This window comes from Acanthochromis polyacanthus, chromosome 5 (assembly GCF_021347895.1).
Source record: "Acanthochromis polyacanthus isolate Apoly-LR-REF ecotype Palm Island chromosome 5, KAUST_Apoly_ChrSc, whole genome shotgun sequence".
NCBI lineage: Eukaryota > Metazoa > Chordata > Actinopteri > Pomacentridae > Acanthochromis > Acanthochromis polyacanthus.
The window spans coordinates 15,649,273-15,655,272 of record NC_067117.1 but is presented as its reverse complement, the minus strand read 5'-3'; the positions used below and the strand labels follow the sequence as shown (position 1 = coordinate 15,655,272).

Below are 6,000 nucleotides of genomic sequence, written 5' to 3'. Positions count from 1 at the left end.
ACCAATCACAATCGTATTGGGCGGAGCTAAACCGAGAATGCAGCAATCGTATTCCCTCAAAATAGTGATGAGGAAAGTGTTGATGTTGACATTTTTAATGTGACAGGTTGCTGCCTCGAGGTTGCTGTTGTCTCCCAAAGTGAATGGGATTTTGAAAATGGTAACATGTAGACAACAGAAGAGAAGGAGAAAGCCACACGAAACATATGGTTAATGGCAGGTTTTTACCTGAGTGCTACATCTGAGGACTAATTTAAAGGAAAGGTCCCACGCTGTTTTTATCGCTTAATGATGACACATTTCCAAAATCAAGAAACAAAAGACAGATTAAGAGTAAGTGTTCGCATTAAGGATTATGAAATTCCACAGTTTTAGGAGCACATGATTCAAACTGATTATCAGAGCGATAGGGCATGAAGGTGATGAGAGACCTGTTGTATTTCAGCACTGGTCTGGGTTATAATGGAAGTAAATTATACTTGGCTCACTATTTATTAGAGCTACCGACCAATTAGCATATGAGAGGCAGAAAGCTGTTGGGCAAATCTATTTGTGTGGAAACCTATTTCCAGATCAAACAAATCCAAAAAATACACAACATATCTGCCTGTAAGCCATCTGTCTTATCCACCAATCATATTGCCCTTTGCTTCACCGTGTCAACATTTTCTTTCAAGTTTCAGTGATTTGCCACCTCCTCCTCCTCCTCAACAACACACACTCCAGCCCTTATTTCCTCTGATCTGCCATCCGTCGCTGGGTCTCCCCTCCTCTGTCCTGCCCCTCCTTTTCCTTACACTCTCTTTCAGCCTGTATCTCCCTCCTTCCACAGTTGTCCTCACATATTAGGTTCCCCCGTCCTAAGCAGCAGAATTAGCCTCTGGAATCTTGTGCACTTGTTTCCTTCACTCCCGGGAAGGAGGAGACGGCATGAAGGGGAAACACAGAGGAAACGCAGAGAGACGCACAGGAGGATTACAAGCAATCTGAGAGAAGGTGGATACAGAGAGAAAAATGAAGATGAAAAGGGTGACCATCAAGATGCTTGCTGTTTGATGCAGCTAAACTGTGGGCATGCGGCTGCCTGCACCGAGTGTTTCCTTCTCCACTCTCCAGCTGACTGGTGCACTCATGTCGCTGAGTGCTACTTTATTTATCTCTAAACACTAACGTGAGAATTTATTTACTCTACCCGGAGAGCAGACTGTATCTCTGTGTTACTTTATGCTGGCTGACACACTGACCTCTGGAGTCTCTACTGGACAAAGGATCACTTCGAGCATCGTGAGGAACAGAAGTGACCCATGTGGGGCTCAGGTAAGCTCCTAACTGACTACTGAGCAATGCAAAACCTCCCTCAACTCTGAGTTTTCCTCCTTTGATCACACTAAAAAGGAATGAGAAGCTGGATAAGGGATCCCCTCATTAATACAATATTTGGAGCAGAAATAAAGGGCGAGTGACAGCGTTACATAAAGCTTTGAAGGCTTCTCTCTTTGATGAAAGTTGGGACAGTATCCTGCTAACATCAGCACTCAGTGTCAGATAGGACTTTGCATTCAGACCTGATTTGACCCCCAACCTTTCACATACATCCCTGGTGTGACGCAGGGAAGAGATGATAGAAGGAGGGAGAGAAAAGAAGAGACATTCTCGACCAAATTGTTCCTTGATCAGCATCGCAGCAGGATAGAAGAGTTTGAATTCTTTCACCAAGTCTCAGATGCTGCAAGAAACTCAATAAAACTGTCTTACAAGGAACACATTTTGCCTGAGGTAGATATATATAGTTGGGTGAATTGTCAAAAATTACAGAGAGATTCATAGCAAAGTTCAACTGATTGATGAGTGTCAGCTTAACATGAAGAAAGGTTGTTTTTGAATCTTTTTTACTTTCCGGTTCTTTAACCAGAGCACGCTAAACCTCCATTTGATCATTCGCTTGAAATGCATCTCAAATTAAAACAAAGGAGCAAGCAATCTAAGAAGAAAAATGACTTTGTTATCTGAATTTTGCAAAGGAATCCATCAGGCAGTAAGCATAAGTCAGCAGTGCTTTTCATAAGACATTAAATTTCTCCTTACAAATGTAACTTATGTGGAAACCTCCCTTTAAACCATGCTCAGCTGATATCATGCTGTGTATGAAACTCGTACACAGATGTTAGTATTTGAGTGTTTGATTGTAACTCCAGTCTCTGATTTGTTTATTTATTTGCATCACCATTAGCTCCCACTACAGAGGCACTTGAATTATTCATATTGATTTGTTTATTGTCAAACTATTGTTTCCAAGCTCAAAAAAACATCATCTGAAAATTTTGTGTTTTGTGCACCACATGTGAAATATACTAAGATACACATAGTATATGTGTACACAAACAGATACAGTATAATGTGTGTAACAGGTCATTGTTTTAAAAAAAAAATGTGTGTTCATGTTCTCCATCAAAGGAAATGTAATGTACGGTACATGTGCTGGGAAGCACAGTTTATGTATGTTCTAAACAAAGACATGTGCTTAGTCCAGTGTGTGTGTGTGTGTTTATGTACGGTATAAGTTGGTCATTCCTCGCAGCTACACCTATTTTAACCTTGGGCTGCAGTAAACAGCCTGAGCTGCCCTCACTGTGTCACAGAGTAGAAGCACACTGTGTGTCACCTTACATCAAATAGATTTACAACCAAACAGTTTAAATTGGTGCATCTGAAACTTTGCTTCAGTCCGTTTCTAACTCTGAACAACTGAATGCTTTGACCACACAACACATACAGTAAAAGTAGTAAAATGAGTAAAAAAAATTCCAGAATAACAAAGAGCAGAAAGCCACAGAGAGGTTCAGTGTGATATAAGTTGCTCTCGTGTCTTCTTCCTCATTCATCTGCCACTATAACCTGTAAGTGTTTGACTTAACACGTGCTTTAGGCCATTTCATTGGTGTTACACATCAAATGAAGACTTCATTAAACATTGGCAGGACTCCTTAGGACTCACCGTTAACGATCGAGGCTAAAATTAGAATTTAACAAGCCTGTCGACACAGTTATGGCCTCCTGGGGCGGTATGAGGGAATGATAGGACGGTAGAGGTCACATGCACATATTCACACATACACATCCATACTGCGGACGCCAAACTATACAGCAGGCTGCCAACATTTACCCACTAAACCTCAACTCAGTCTTTAACCACTAATTTTATATATTTTGGGGAAAAGTTTTAAGATCTATCTGAATTTTATTTTTAAAACAGACATCATGTGTTAAAAATATGTTGGATAGTAGTCTGAAACTGTGATTATGAAGTTCTGATGAATAAGCCACAATGTAGGGATAAAGCAGAAATCTAACAATTTTAACAAAAGCTGAAGATTTCAATTTTAGCAAGAAACACAAAAAAGTGTGTTTGGACCCAAAGTTACAAAGTTCACTGACAAATATTATTTTCAAAGTTAAAAAAAATCAACTTTCATTCAAAATCTTTTTAAAAAATCTACTTTTGACAATTCTACTAATGCAATGTTAATCAGTTTTTAAAAATGCATATTATGTAACAATAGTCATGTCTGCATGTAAAACAAGGTATGAAACTCAATGCATCTGTGCCTCGTTCTGCGAGAAGCTATTTATCTGAAAACCACTCCACCCCATTACCTGCAAATAAGAACTCACTAAAGTTCATAATTGTTTGTTTGATTGACAGATTTATACTGTGACATATACAGTGCCTTGTGAAAGTATTCGGCCCCCTTGAACTTTTCAACCTTTCGCCACATTTCAGGCTTCAAACATAAAGATATAAAATTCTAATTTTTTGTCAAGAATCAACAACAAGTGGGACACAATCGTGAAGTGGAACGAAATTTATTGGATATTTTACACTTTTTTAACAAATAAAAACCTGAAAAGTGGGGTGTGCAATATTATTCGGCCCCCTTGCATTAATACTTTGTAGCGCCACCTTTTGCTGCAATTACAGCTGCAAGTCGCTTGGGGTATGTCTCTATCAGTTTTGCACATCGAGAGACTGAAATTCTTGCCCATTCATCCTTGCAAAACAGCTCGAGCTCAGTGAGGCTGGATGGAGAGCGTTTGTGAACAGCAGTCTTCAGCTCTGCCCACAGATTCTCCATTGGATTCAGGTCTGGACTTTGACTTGGCCATTCTAACACCTGGATATGTTTATTTGTGAACCATTCCATTGTAGATTTGGCTTTATGTTTTGGATCATTGTCCTGTTGGAAGATAAATCTCCGTCCCAGTCTCAGGTCTTTTGCAGACTCCAACAGGTTTTCTTCCAGAATGGTCCTGTATTTGGCTCCATTCATCTTCCCATCAATTTTAACCATCTTCCCTGTCCCTGCTGAAGAAAAGCAGGCCCAAACCATGAGGCTGCCACCACCATGTTTGACAGTGGGGATGGTGTGTTCAGGGTGATGAGCTGTGTTGCTTTTACGCCAAACATATCATTTTGCATTGTGGCCAAAAAGTTCGATTTTGGTTTCATCTGACCAGAGCACCTTCTTCCACATGTTTGGTGTGTCTCCCAGGTGGCTTGTGGCAAACTTTAAACGAGACTTTTTATGGATATCTTTGAGAAATGGCTTTCTTCTTGCCACTCTTCCATAAAGGCCAGATTTGTGCAGTGTACGACTGATTATTGTCCTATGGACAGACTCTCCCACCTCAGCTGTAGATCTCTGCAGTTCATCCAGAGTGATCATGGGCCTCTTGCCTGCATCTCTGATCAGTCTTCTCCTTGTTGGAGGTGAAAGTTTAGAGGGACGGCCGGGTCCTGGTAGATTTGCAGTGGTCTGATACTCCTTCCATTTCAATATGATTGCTTGCACAGTGCTCCTTGAGATGTTTAAAGCTTGGGAAATCTTTTTGTATCCAAATCCGGCTTTAAACTTCTCCACAACAGTATCTGGGACCTGCCTGGTGTGTTCCTTGGTCTTCATGATGCTCTCTGCACTTTAAACAGAACCCTGAGACTATCACAGAGCAGGTGCATTTATACGGAGACTTGATTACACACAGGTGGATTCTATTTATCATCATCAGTCATTTAGGACAACATTGGATCATTCAGAGATCCTCACTGAACTTCTGGAGTGAGTTTGCTGCACTGAAAGTAAAGGGGCCAAATAATATTGCACACCCCACTTTTCAGGTTTTTATTTGTTAAAAAAGTTTACAATATCCAATAAATTTCATTCCACTTCACGATTGTGTCCCACTTGTTGTTGATTCTTGACAAAAATTAAAATTTTATATCTTTATGTTTGAAGCCTGAAATGTGGCGAAAGGTTGAAAAGTTCAAGGGGGCCGAATACTTTCGCAAGGCACTGTATACGCCTGATACTTTCTCAATGAAAAAGCGCACCATATCGGTTGAGTGTGCAAGCCTGCTCCCATTTTCTATTGTACACAAAGTACAGAAGAGATGGAATGCTCTTGTTTTGTCAGGTTTTTGATCATGAATTAAAATGTTCCTTGATGATGCTGTTAAATAAAACCCATGATATCAGTGGAGAGAAGATCAGGGAGTCACCACAGTCAGGGCACCACATCATCTGGGAACCAAGAATATCTGCACAAAATTTCATGGCAATCCAAACTGAGGCTGATTTATTCTTGGATCATAGATTTGTGAAATAATTGTACTTAATTTCAGCTGCATTAAGATAAGGAAAACACATCAGTCTGGATCATCACTGCACCTAAAGTAGTTGTTTACTAGCAGCTCATTGGATAATACTAAGGCAAAACACAAAGTTAACTGCAGAATCTCACAGTGAAAGCATTCATACAATAACCTTGACATTGCTCCTGCCCCGACATTTGCTTTTGCGTGTATTTGAATGATAAAAGCCTTTTCTTTCAAAGCCATAATTAAGTGTCCTGTATAATTCATCAATCCTGCGCTAACATCATTTAACCCTAACAGTTGGTTCTTTTCTCTGAGATCCAGCCAAGTGTTTTAATGAGTAAACAACT

The 6,000-nt window shown here is 40.1% G+C and overlaps 1 pseudogene; it reads left to right on the top strand.

Annotated features, from left to right (window-relative positions):
* The first annotated feature begins 723 nt into the window (after positions 1–723).
* The window catches only part of LOC110949208 (zinc finger protein 385A-like), a 35,819-nt pseudogene continuing 30,542 nt past the window's right edge, over positions 724–6,000 (top strand).